Below are 14,185 nucleotides of genomic sequence, written 5' to 3'. Positions count from 1 at the left end.
ACCTGAAAAGGACCAATGGAGCTCATTTATTCCCCATCATTTTCCAACTCAGTACCAGCTAGGAAAACAATACATCTTTTTTTTTTTTTTTTTTTTTTTTTTTTGTGTGTGTGTGTGTGTGTTATACCCAGTGGTGTACAGGGGTTACTCTTGACTCTGTGCTCAGAAATCTCTCCTGGCAAGCTCGGGGACCATATGGGATGTCGGGGATCGAATCTAGGTTGGCTGCATGCATGACAAATGTCCTACCCACTGTGCTATTGCTCCAGTCCCCAACACATCTTTCTATTTTTTTTTTTAACCTTTAAAATCAGCCAACAATTTGCAGTCCCAAATTGCCCCTCTTACACAGTTCACATTCCTGGTCCTGAGGGCAACAGAACTCACTTCCCTAGAGGGCTCCTCTGCTCCTCACTCTTCTCCAAAACCCAGAAAACCTGCCCAAAAGCTGCTCAGGAGAGAGCTTTATCTCGAGTTTCACTCTAGCTTCCAAGAGCAGAGGTGTGGAACTACATGAAAATTTCAGAGGGGAAAAAAAGTGACTCACAAATCTTCCCCAGGAAAATGATCTATCAAGGGCTGGGGAGTGTCTTTGATGGGGAGAATTATTTCCTGAGCACTTCTTGCTGGGATGTGGGCAAGGTCGAGTCACTTTCATCATATCACATGTGGGTACTATTCTCATGTCTAAAGAAGGAGACAGAGGAAGAGAAAGAGAAGACAGCCAACAAAGTGCACAGATCTGACAGGCTGTTGACCTCCAGAAGCCCTTTGTCCTTTTGAGCCACTGCCCCAGGTAATGGGACAAATATCTTGGGTCAGGGCCAGCATCTAGTCCAGATGTTCTCCTTGCAGAATACTCCCTAGACACAGATACAAGGAGGCAGTAACTATATATCATGTGTTCTATGTGATATTATATGTACGTGATCTACATTACAGTTCCCTTCATTTGTCTATCAATCTTTCATGGCACCGCATTGTGACATGCTCATTAGCTGGAGCTGACCAATAGAGGAGGGTGGTCAAGGATTTACCCTGGGACCAGAGCCATAGTACATAGTCTGCCTAGCAGGGGGTTGACCTGGATTTGATCCCTGATATCCCATCTGTGCCCTCAAGCCCTGCTAACAGATATCTGAGTGCAGAGTTGGGAATAACCTATGAGTTCTTCAGCATCGCAAAACAAAAACAAAGACAAAAACGAAAAAACACTGATTAAGGGGCTGGACTGACAGCATAGCAGTAGGCCGTTTGCTTTGCTTGCGGCTGATCCAGGATAGACCTGGGTTCGATTCCCGGCATCCCATATGGTCTGGCCAGGAGAGATTTCTGAGCACAGAGTTGGAGTAACCCCTGAGCATCACAGAGTGTGGTCCCCCCACCAAAAAAAAAAAACAAAAACAAAAACCCAAAACAATGATTTATTCTTGCCCAGAGAGTTCTGGCCTTTGTCCTTTGCCCTTTGCAATTTGGTCATGTAGTCTGAGCCCCGGGCACATACTCTCTCCTGCATACAGCAGGTACTTCAGCCCTTGTGTCATCTCCCAGTACCCCTTTGCTGCTGTTTTTCCCTGTAACTCTTCTCTGTCATAAACCATAAAGAAGCCAAAAAGCTCTGGATCAGGGCTGAGGCTCCTTCTAGCTACTGCCTGAAGCTGAGAATGGCTGTGGGGCCCTGGGAGTTCTTTCAGGGCTGTCAGGAACGATGGCATGGCACGTGTGGAGTGCTTCCTGACATTACCCAGGCTAATTCTGTTTAATTAGGTTTGTTTGGGGGGTGGGGGCGGAAACCATTCCCAGTGGAGCTGGGGCCTGGCACCAGAAGAGGCCAATTCTGAAGGCCAAGAGCGAGATAAATCTAGGTCTTCCTGGGGTCACAGCCATTTCATGGGGAAGCCCAGAAGTGTCACCATCCATTTCTTCTTTGCCCGGAGCAGCTACTCTGTCGGTTAGAACACAGGGAAGAGTGAATAGGTTTTGAGTCAAGTGTTGTTAGTAGTGGCTGCCCCCAGATCTTTGAGAGAAGCCATGAGAAGAGTGTCAGTCAATGAATTTTGTCTGTGGAGGACAAGGTGAAAGAATAGTGAAAAATGTCAGCAGAAGCGCAGACAAGGAGGTGATGGAGTAGATGCAGAATGTCTGCAGATGTGTGGGGACAAAGAAGGGGCTGCACTGAGGCCAGAATTAGAGGGAGGGTATGTTGGATCCCGCCCTGTGATGCTGTTCAAGAACCGCCTGGCAGATGGAACTCCGTAGAGCAACTTTGGGGATTTTCCTTAAGGTGAAAGGGTCCAGAGAAGGGGAAGGACAGCACCAAGAGGGCTAGCCTCCATCTCCCCATGATCAATGGTGACTAAACAGGCTTGACTCTGGGCCATCCTTCTTCCCTCACAGAGAGCTCTGGTTAAAGGAGAGATAACCTATCCACCACTTTTTATTGTATTGCTCCGGTGACATTCCAAAGCCCCAATGTTTATGCTTATATTCTCCCTGGAGCTTCACTCCCCTCCCACCATCAGGTATGCTTCTGCTATGTCTAGTCCTGCCATCCTGCATGCATCCCAGTTCCTCTTGTCCTATATAAGCATTATGGGAATGGAATAAAATGTCTCTCCCTGGTCATCAGCCTGGGACCCTTTCTTTCCTGATCATCAGCTGGGGGGAACATCCTTGGTGCACCAGAAAGACGCAAGGTGACCCTTGCTAGCTGACTGGTTCAACCCACAAGGAGTAATATTCCTTAGTATGATTTTGCAAGTTATTTTAAAAGCAAATAAAAATAAATCCAGGAGGCATAAAATGCTATTCATGATCAACTGTGAATAAGAGTATGATTAGATGCATAGTATGGACAATTAAATGAGAATCTTTTCTCAGAGGTCTGTCCTGTCAGGATGCTGGAGATTGAACCTGGCTCAGGCGAATGTAAGACAAGCACTCCTCTGCTGTACTATCTCTCAAGCCCCTAGAGAAGGTTTTGAGTCAGAATTGGGGCTCCTGTGATATTGGCTTACCACATACCATGCATTTGGCACTCAAATATAATGATCACAGATCATATTACTTTAACCTAGGGAAAAAGAAACATCTCAGAAGTGTATGTAAAGTGTGTCTTACAAAATGTTGTTTTAAATTGTCTCCTCATCACGCAGTCATGTATGTGGCTTTAGTGGCAAATGCATTCGCTGTGAGACCTTGTGCAAATTACTATTTCCCCATCAAAAGTCGGGCTTCCTTTTCTCTAAAGCAGGGGACAACTGAAGTCGTTTTGCAGCTCACAAATTGCAGACACATAATGAGCCTGGAAGAGCACACACACACACAGATGGAGGAAATATCTATTCCAATAATATGATAATGATTAATACAAAGAGCTCTGGTTTTTATTAGTTAGTAGGATGGAACCATTTTAAGGCAGCAGTTAAACCCCGTGGAAGCAGCTGTCTATCCAGCAAACATTACCAAGAACCAAATGTTCGGGGCATGTCCTACGCACTGGCCTTATAAAGACAGATGCTGCGAGAGCCGTGCCCTGGAGGAACATGAAGGCCAGTGGGAGAAGAAAGACACTCCTAGATAAACAGATAAATCACAACACAACCTGGTTAAATGCCGTAACAGCAGAAGCAAGAATGGGTGCCCGGGGAGGTCAGAGGCTGCAGAGACCAGCAGTGCCAGGGGAAGCTGGAGGAGGTTTCATTGTTTTAATGCAATTGACTCTGGTAGATGTAAGAGGGCCTTGGAGAAATAATCTCCAACGCAAGCAGATATTTTTTCAAACTCTAATATCGGTCAAAAAGACTCATCTGACTGCAGCTTGAAAAATCTCCAGCGCACACGCACACAAGTACACAGGCTGTTTGATGGAGAGAGGACTGTTTAGAAGGGATGGGGGAACATGCCACTGTTACCCCCAAATGAAAACCACAGGGATTGCTGTCCCTGCATGGACCCCTCTCCTTGTTTCTCTGGATGCTTCTATTGCTTCATGAAGAGGCAAGGGCATAGGGTCCAGGAAGAGAGGAGGGTTCTCTCTCTAACACCATCACCCTGATCCTACTATCAGTGCCAAGAAACTGGGGAGGATCTGGTAGTACAGCAGGTATAAGCAGAGTGGGACAGCCAGGTTGGGAGACAGGAGATTCTCCTGGCCAGGAGGATCCATTCTGGCTGAAGCAATATGAAGACATACTTTTATCACAACCTTCCTTCCTTCCTTCCTTCCTTCCTTCCTTCCTTCCTTCCTTCCTTCCTTCCTTCCTTCCTTCCTTCCTTCCTTCCTCCTTCCTTCCTTCCTTCCTTCCTTCCTTTTATCACAACCTTCCTTCCTTCCTTCTTCCTTCCTTCCTCCTTCCTTCCTTCCTTCCTTCCTTCCTTCCTTCCTTCCTTCCTTTTATCACAACCTTCCTTCCTTTCTTCCTTCCTCTTTCCCTCCCTTCCTCCCTTCTTGCCTCCTTCCTTTCTTTCTTCTTTCCTTCCTTCCTCCCCTTCCCTTATTTTCCATCCCCTCCCTCTCTCCCTTCCTTCCTTCTTTTCTTACTTCCTTCCTCTTTCTCTTCCTCCCTCCCTCTCAGTGGTACAAAGCACTTTTGGTCTGCTGGCTTCAAGCCCAGCTCTCAACTTCCCAACAAAGACGTGCTCAGTCTACCTCCTGTGTCCTGAGGAGCAGAAGTCTTATGAGCAGACCTGCTGGTGGAGTCATGGCTGTGTGCTCATGGCTGGACCTGCATTCACTCCCCCACACTCCTTTCACCCATTTTCCTTTACATGTCTCATTCAGTCTCCTGCCTGGTCCCTGGCTTGTCAGGCAGGAGTTCCTAGGGCAGAACCCCACTTTCTTCCAAGAGAAGGCCTTCCTCCATTTTACCGAGAAACATTAGGCAAGTCAGGCTAAAAACGAGCCTCTCATCCACTCTCAAAATACATATGTCTTGGTTTCCTCATTCAAAGAGTATCTGATACTCAATTTCCCAGCAAAACACCTCCAAGCTTCAGCACAGATGGTGGCAATCTGAGACCCTGCAGGGAGACCGCTCAATCATGGCTCAAATCCCTGGATATTGTCTCACTAAATGGTCAACTTGAGTTGAGAGAGCACAGCAAGTAGGCCTCTTGCCTAGGTTTGATTCCCAGCATTCCATATGGTCATTGCCAGGAGTGATTCTCAGTGCAGAGCCAAGAGTAACACTTGAGCATTGCTGGGTGTGACCCCCAAAATAAACAATAACAAAAAAACCCTAAATTGTCAATCAAGTCAATCAAGAAGAAGGACTGAGGACATTTGTGGCTGATGACTCGGTTGCATGAAGAAAAACTGGTTTGTCGCCCACAGAGATGGGGGGGCATAGTGGGGTTCTTTTGTTCCTCCCTTTGCCATCTCACATTGGGTCAATGCAGTGGGAGGTTATGAAGAACCACACTAAGGTATAGCCTTTTGTGTGTGTGTGTGTGTGTGTGTGTGTGTGTGTGTGTGTTTGCTTTGTTTTGGGGAAATACCCAGCAGTGCTCAGGGCTTACTCCTGCTTCTGCACTTAAGGATCATGCCTGGTATGCGCAGGGGGACCATAAGATGCCAGAGATTGAACCTGATCAGCCATGTACAAGGTATATGCCCTCCCCACTCTGGTCCCAATGGTGCAGTTTTTTGGTGCTTTGAGGTGCATTAAGAGGCTTTTCTGCACATCCAGCACTGACTTGTCCCTCTCAGAATCCACTGTGTAAGAAGCAGAGGGAGGGAGGAAGGTGATCTAATGGGGGAGCATCCCTGAGGCCCAGCTCTGCCTCTAAGACAGGGTTGCACCCACGGCTGGCTGGTAGGGGAGAGATTTAACTATTGGGACCTCATCACAAATGGCTTTTTCTCAAGCCTAAGTAAAGACTTGGGCTGGAGCGATAGCACAGTGGGGAGGGCGTTTGCTGTGCACACAGCCGATCTGGTTGAATCCTCAGCATTCCAGACAAACGAAATAAAAGCTCAGCAAATATTCCTTCCAGATTCTCTTCCAGTGAGTGAACTACCTGTGTCCATGCCCCGGTCTCTGTAAACTCTGGGGCATTGGTTCAGGGCAGCAGAGAATCCCACTTTGCTGTGGCAGAGCAGACTGGACTGAACCCTTGGAAAGCAGACATTGACACAGCCAACAGCTAGGGCACACTTGGTGGTGCCTGCAGAGCCCATGGAAGATGCTCAGGGCTATGTTCTGCCTAACACATAGTCCAAGTGACTCTTTGGAAGCTCTTTTTCAAAGGGGGCAAAAAAATCAACCTGGGGGCTATGTGCGAAAGAAATCAAACATTACACAGAATTCTGAAAACTTAAGAGAAAGAAATCAATACATCAGCTGTACAACCATGTCCACGATGAAATCAGACACCGTTTTGGGAAAGCCTTTAGCATCAATAAGCCAGAAGATCTAGATTTTGAGGAAGGAGGAGAGGTAAAAAAGAGGCCCAGAAACTGGGAGTGCAGGGTGGAGGCCCCCAGGAGAGGGGCAGAATGAGGTACTAAAGAAGGGAATAGAGGGAAGGAGAGGTCTATGGGTTCAAGGAGCCTTTCTGGAGAGGAAAGGAGCACAGTGGAACAGAATATGAGTGAAGCCTGCTGAGGAGGCCAGGAGGCAGAGCCCCTTCCTGTTCTAAGGATCCTGCCCACACTCTTTCTGTGCCAGGCCAACAGCAGAAGGCAGCAGAAGTGAAAATCCACTTCTGATGAAAAGACCAGACTGTAAAAATGGCCCATGCAGCGTATTTCCAGCCCCAGGTGAGCAGGTCTGAAGCAGGGTAGCTGCAAAGAATAAACCAATAAGGGAGAAAATCCTAGTGTCGGTGGCTTCTCACCTTGTGATCTCTGGCTTGCTAAACTGAAACCTCCTCTTTATCAGTTCAAATTCAACTGGATGGGGGGAGTCAAGTGACAGACAATAGTTTATGTAGGAATCGAAGTGATAGCACAGTGGTAGGGGGTTTGCCTTACACATGGCCAACCTGGGACGGACCTGAGTTTGATTCCTGGCATCCCATATGCTCCACCCACCCCCAAGTCTGCCAGGAGAGATTTCTGAATGCAGAGCCAGAATAATCCCAGAGCACCGCAGGATGTGGCCAAAAAAAAAAAAAAAAAGTCAATCTAGTCTAAGTGGATTTTTACAAGTCAAAGAGATGAATTAAAAGGAAGAAGGGGAGGGGCCGAGCGGTGGCACTAGAGGTAAGGTGCCTGCCTTGCCTGCGCTAGCCTAGGACGGACCACGGTTCGATCCCCCGGCGTCCCATATGATCCCCCAAGCCAGGAGCAACTTCTGAGCGCATAGCCAGGAGAAACCCCTGAGCGTCAATGGGTGTGGCCCAAAAACCAAAAAAAAAAAAAAAAAAAAAAGAAGGAGGGGGACCAGAGAGATAGCATGGAGGTAAGGCATTTGCCTTGCATGCAGAAGGGTGGTGGTTCCTTGAGCCTGTCAGGAGCGATTTCTGAGCGTAGGGCTAGGTATAACCCCTGAGCACTGCCAGGTGTGACCCAAAAATAAAAAAACAAAACAAAAACAAGAAAAAAAGGGAAGGAGGAAGCTGGAAAACACCTTTGTTTTGGGTAAAAGCAGTGTGTAATCTAAGGCCCTCAGAGACACATGGCCTTAGGCAAACAGAGAGCAACACAGAGAAATCATGGAGAATGTGTTTAAAAGAAGAGAGAAAATGTGAGAAAAATCCAGGCAGAATTTAGCAGGAATGAAGAGGAATCAAATATTCTCTTACCTTCCCTTTGTTTGGATAAACCAGTGTTTCAACCTTTTCCTCATCAGGGCCCTTTTCTAACCTGGTTTCCTTCCTGTGGCCCCCTGACCTACCTACCAGTTGGCCCCCAAGTTGTAAGCCAATGTTCCTCATTTACATAATATTCCTATGTGACCTCTGAAGGAATATCCTTGGGCCCACTGGGGCCATATGACTCCAGAGACAGAAGATGACTGAACTGGGTTGACAGCATCCCACTGACAAGTTCTGTCTATCTATCATCTCAGAATGTGTCTTATCGACAAAGTTTGGACTTAAATAAAGTAAAGAGGTCATGCCAGAAAATAGTACAAGGTTAAGGTGCAACACATTAGGTCTCCTGAGTTCTGCCAGCAGTAACACTAACTACAGGAGTAACCCTTAGCACTACCAGGTGTGACCCTCAAAGCCAACCAAACCAACAAAAAATTAAGGGTATTCTTCAGAGGAAGGCAGAGCCTGGGTTCTTCTGAGAGCTGGTGTTTTTGTAAGAGAGCAGGAGGTAGTCACTGGCACCAGTGAAAAGTTGGCACCACTGGAAAACCTGGAAACTGGAAAAGACAAGTTGGGGCTCCTCCCCAAATCCTCAGTGGGAGCACAGCCTGGCAGTTGACTAAGGAGGAACAGTTTTGGTTTTTTTTGGTTTTTGTTTTGGTTTTTGGGCCACGCCCCGGCATTGCTGTCTGCTCAGAAATAGCTCCTGGCAGGCACGGGGGACCATATCGAACACCGGGATTTGAACCAACCACCTTTGGTCCTGGATCGGCTGCTTGCAAGGCAAACGCCGCTGTGCTATCTCTCCGGGCCCAGGAGGAACAGTTTTAAGCCAATCTATCTGCGGTCATTTGTTAGGGCTAAAGCCAACCCAACGACCAGGGCACAGTGAGAGAAGGCTGAAGGGAAAGGATGACGGTTCCAAAATGTTCAGATGCGATATGGGGAGGGCCAGGGTCATCCAGACTCAAGTGGTAGAGCAAGTGCCTTGCAGAGGGATAACCTGGGTCCTGTATGCTGCCTCCTTCAAAGTGTAGGTCTGGTAGCATCCTGAGCCCAAGGGTTGTGTAGGGTACTCCCCAAATAGCACAAAACTTTTGTGCTTCATTCTGGAGTTGCTCAGACCTCCTACCTTAGAGAATGTCATTTCTTACTTCACGTGTGTGTGTGTGTGTGTATGTGTGTGTGTGTGTGTGTGTGGTGAGCTAAGCAGCTCCTAAAGAAGAGATTCATGTTCGGAAAAACTCCCCGGGGAGAAAACATTGCTGGGGTGGGTGATGGATCAACCAGACGTAAGAAGACCCCTGGTCCAGCCAGGAAGAGACACGCTGTGGGGAAGAGCATCTTCTTAGAGACTGAGCTCTACTTTTAAGTAAAGAAGCACAATAAATGATATAAGCTAACTTGCATTACAGATTTAATGACTAGAGGGACAGCCATAAAATCTTAGTAGTGATTATCTGTAGGTGGCAGTGAATTTAATTTTCCTGGGCTTCCCAGTATGCGTCAAATTTCCTACAGTGGCCATGCAGTCCTCAGGTAGGTGGAGAAAATAATGACAAAATGTACGAGTGGGTACAGGCATGCACACAGTGTCTTAGTAAGAGAAGCAAAAATGGCTCAGAAACCTTTGTTTGATTGTTTGTTTATGGGCCACACAGGCAGTGCTCAGGGGTTACTCCTGGCTCTGTGCTCAGGAATTACTTCTGGCAAGCCCAGGGGACCATATGGGAAGCTGGGAATCGAATCTGAGTTGTCTGTGTGCAAGACAAACGTTCTCCCTGCTGTGCTATCACTCCAGCACCAAAACCATATTTTTTAAGGAAAAGGATTCTCAGGCAAAAGGGGTAAGCCAAGTACCCCTGGGGAGACAACGAGAAAAGGGTCCATAACAATAGTACAGCTGGTGACCTACCAAAATAATTTTGCATGTAGCCTACCAAAATTAAAACAAAAAACCCAAAATCAACCCTGGCTCTTGTCAGATGCAAAGACTCACACTGCTTCCTAAGGTGAGCAATAGCACTAATTGACCGCCAGGGGGTGCTGCAACCTTTCAGGGGCTGTAGCAACTTTAGGTGAAAAAAGGAAACACTTGGCTTAAACAAGGTAGATTTCTAGGAGATACTGAGAGATCTTTTTCTTTTCTTCTGACAAGGTAGGGGGCGGTGGGTGGGGAGGGAGACAATAGGCCAAGTAACTTTGGGGAGCCCTACTCTGAGGAAATCGGGAAGGAGCCATTGAAAAGTGAAAGCCGACATGAAGGTTTCCAGAAAGCTGGCAGGCAAGAGGGATCCCAAGCCTGGGAGATGGGAAGAGGTCTGGCAGGCTGGCTTGTGGCCACATGAGCTCAGGCCCTAAAGATAGCAGGAGCAGGATGACAAAGAGCCTCCTGTCAAACCCAACAGTTCCTGTTTTTATCCACTAGCTACAAAAGGTAGATACCTGGGCCCAAGAGATCACACAGCCAGTAAGGCACTTGCCTTGCATGCAGCCAACACCAACTTGATCCTTGGTATTACTCAAGGTACCCTGAGAACAGATCACTCAGGAGTGATCCCTGAGAACAGAATGTGAAGTAAGCTGAACACCGCTGGGTGTGATGCCCAACCCCTGACCCTCCTCCACCAAAGAAAAGACGCTGAAATATTTTTTGTTGTTTTGTTGTTGCTGTTATCTATTTCATTTGTTTGCAAGTCTATAGATGAGGTTGGCAGAACTATGCTTTGGGGGAAAAATTCTCTTTAGAGCTTTAAAGAAATGCAAGACCCCAGACTCAGCTCAATAATAGCTGAGGACTGTGACAAAATGAAATTGGTCTTAGGAAACTCATTGGACAGGATTTCTGAGAAGTCAGGATGAGAAAGGGAAAGTTCCAGAAGCTCAGAGAACCAGGAATGAGACAGAAATGAGAGAAAAGAAGGGGAACTGGGAAGCAGACGGCCCAGTTCCGGTGTCCTACTCCTTAAGGGAAACCAGGAGAGATGTGAGAACAGGGAATGATGACAAAGGGGATCCCCAGGCTGCCACTGCAGGGAGTGGGAAGAGGCTCTAAGACAGACTGGGGCTGCCAAGGGAGCACCCGCCTTACAGACCTGATGCCCAGAGCTCTGAGCCCACATCTCGTCACTGGAACGCCATGACTCAGATGACACAGGACACACTGTGTCCTCAGGGAGTGGGCCTCAGCATGCAGGTGCAACTTCAGGATGTGGACTCAGTGCGTGGCCTCAGAGCACACCCCACGGAATTGTCACTAGGCAATTCCCACTAAGTGGGGCATTGCCACTAACTCCATGAGTTCAGCTGCCAAGGGGGTGACTCCCCTACTCTCAGCACTGCACCCCCAAGTAGCAAGTCCTGGTGCACACCACTGTAGTGTTACAATAATAAAGAAGACGCCTGATGTAGAGTTGCAGCCCTTAGGATGGGCTTGGATGGTGGTAGACACATGGAGGTGCCTTTCTCTGCCATCCCAGGCCATGTGGCTCTGCAACCCCGTTCAGCTGGCGGGTATCTGGGCCCAGGAAATCGGCAGGTAGAAATCTCACTCACAAGCAGGCTTCAGGAAGTATCAGCTTTATTCATGCCCTATCTACCACATGTGTGGTCAATCTTAACCATTTACGCATGCTATCCTTAGCTTGCCCTGTGTCTTAGCTTTTCCAGCCATGTCTCCTCCTGTTACCTCTCCATGCTGTTTTATTTTTGGTGGGGGGAATCAAGTCAGTCAATGCATCTGAAGACAACTGCACATCCAGCAGTGTTAAAGCTGCCCACAAGAGGAATAGCCAAATGATTGAGGTTATCATGATCGATGTTCAGGAGAGATTTCTGATTCTGTACTAATGCATATTTAACTATATGATCGAAGTCTCCAAGTTCCACATCCCAGAAAGTGGTTGCAATAATTTTATCCTGGAAAAGGTTCAACAATAGAATTTCTAATCACCTACAAGGCAGCAAAAAACAGCCAAGAAAGCACATCCATCTACAGAAAATACACACGCTTTCTCTCTCTCTGTTTTAAGCAAGTTAACCTAACTTTTGTGTATGCCAAATTAAATGCTATTCCTGAGGACGCAGGATGAACTAGCCTGCAAGAGAAGGTACAAACCAGTCTTTGCTCAAGCAACAATTTGAGTTGTAGGACATTGAAGTCCTCATACTTTGATGTTCCTGGGGAAAATACGTGGGTCATATCTCTCTTAAAGTTAAATCTTATAATAATGCAGAGAATGTAATCTCTGCGAGAAAACACCTTGGAAAACAAAAGGCCTATATAGCTGTGCATGGGGCTAGGGGTGCAAGGCAGGTCGCTCAGCCACTCATTAGCCCATAGTCATGATTCTATCCAACAACCCCACAGGCATAATTAAAATCCTGGCCTGAGCAAACACACAAATCATGTTACAGCAGACCTTAAGAATCCCCAAACAGTCATAACCTCAAATGCTCAAATCTGCAGCTGCCAAGAAAGTTCAGGATGAACTGTTCTTTGGAGATAAGCTTGTCCTCTGCGGCCACCCTGAGTTCCCAACAACAACCTCCTGCTGTTTTTGTGCCGTATTTCTGCCTCCTTCCCATCCAGCAGAGGAGCGAGAAAGTGCAGCGGAGTGAAGCTGGAGTCATTAAGACACACACTGGCTTGAAATTACTTGCAGATCCTAAAATCTGCAGAACTGAATACTGAGAGGTGGGGCCATCTCAAAGCGGGGGACTGATTGGGGAGAGGTCTATATTGAGTCTGTGCCGTTGATCATTCAGGACACATCAGCTTCCTACCCACTGAGTCAAAGGCCAAGAAAAATCAATAAAAGCTACAAACAACCATATGCTTTTCCTGACAGACTTCGATATAAAGCGATGAAGGATGGTCGAGGATGTAATAGCTGTGCCTTGCTTACAAGGCTGCTGGAAGATCAGACTTTCAATTCATCCAGAAGAAAAATGGGGAGGTTTTTAGATGGACTTTACTGCAAGCCAATGAGTCTGACTCTCCCCTGAAGGGGATCCAAGAGGCTTGTGCTTCCCTTTCTTTCCCAATTTTGATTAGCTGTGCTCTAATTTCCACCAAATTGGCCATTCAATGATTCAATCAATATTTGCTAAGTAACTCATGCCAGGCTTTGTGCTTGGCGTTATGTGTCATGGTTCTTTTGGGGAAAGGCAGGAAAAGGTTCTTCCAAACCCTGGAAGGCTTGGGGGCTAATCCCCATGATCATGTAGCAACCAAGCTACCAGTTCAATGCTCAGACCTGGAAACACCGGGGACCCCCAGAGCCACTGTGGCAGTGCTCAGAGGAAAAGTGGTACCAGGAATTGAACTGGTGATGGCTGCAGACCAGGCTGCTCAGTGGTCCTGATTTTTAGAGCTGATCATCTGTATCCTGGTGAATGGTTTGAAAAAAGTCTTCTTGGGGCTGGAGAGATAGCATGAAGGTAAGGTGTTTGTCTTGCATGCAGAAGGTTGGTGGTTCAAATCCCGGCATCTCTTATGGTTCCCTGAGCCTGCCAGGAGCGATTTCTGAGCATAGAGCCAGAAGTAAGCCCCTGAGTGCTGCTGGGTGTGACACCTCCCTCCCCCCCAAAAAAAGAAAGAAAGAAAAAGAAAAAAGTCTTCTTGCAAAGATGGTGCTTTTAGTCTGAACTGCTGCCACATTTCCTCTAGAAGAGGATGTTAGATATACTTGGGGATTCCTCTGGAACAGACCACTTTGTCCTCACCCTTCTCAGAGGCAATGAGGCCTACCCACAAACTGTGCTAGGAGATGGCCTCCAAAACTCTAAGGTACCACATAACCCCACTGTCTTAAACACGACAGTTTGTATCAGGGAGAGTGACCTGGGCCAGAGACACCAATCTGTCAATTCAGTGTGGAATCTGAAACGAGGGCTGAAAACAGACTACAGTGAACAATGGGGCTGCGAATTGAGGGGCCATAAGGGGGCCTGGCTGTCAATGTGGCAGCAAAAGCTTTTAATGAACACTTAGTATGTGTCACATCAGAGCAAAATACTAGCCAGCCAGCCACAGTTCTCCTTTTACCTTCAATGCATGAGTGCCGCAAGTAAACAAGAGAAACAGACTGTGTGGTGAGAGTGGGTTAAGAGAATGAGCAGGTGTGTGGTGCTGGAGACTAGCCTGGAGAAGAGATATGCAAGTGAGCTGATTGGGGAAGCCTCCTGAGCAATGGAGTCAGGGCTGACAAGCCAGGAGAAGGGCTGAGAAGTCCATTCTAGGGAAAAGTAGCAGAAAAGGACAAAGATAGGGAAGAACTCTGTGCCTGAAGCAGAGATCTCTGCAGCATACACGAGAAGGGTGTGTGTGTGTGTGTGTGTGTGTGTGTGTGTGTGGTGTGTGTGTGTGTGTGTGTGTGTGTCTGAACAGGGTTCTTGCAGGGTTGTATAAAGTGCAAAGGGC

At 47.3% G+C, this 14,185-nt stretch overlaps 1 protein-coding gene across 2 annotated transcripts in view; it reads right to left on the bottom strand.

Moving 5' to 3' along the window:
* The window catches only part of GARNL3 (GTPase activating Rap/RanGAP domain like 3), a 131,411-nt gene that overhangs the window by 68,205 nt on the left and 49,021 nt on the right, over nucleotides 1–14,185 (bottom strand). The window lies entirely within an intron of this gene.

The sequence above is a fragment of the Suncus etruscus genome, chromosome 5 (assembly GCF_024139225.1).
Source record: "Suncus etruscus isolate mSunEtr1 chromosome 5, mSunEtr1.pri.cur, whole genome shotgun sequence".
NCBI classification, from domain to species: domain Eukaryota; kingdom Metazoa; phylum Chordata; class Mammalia; order Eulipotyphla; family Soricidae; genus Suncus; species Suncus etruscus.
This window is presented reverse-complemented; position numbering and strand designations above follow the sequence as displayed.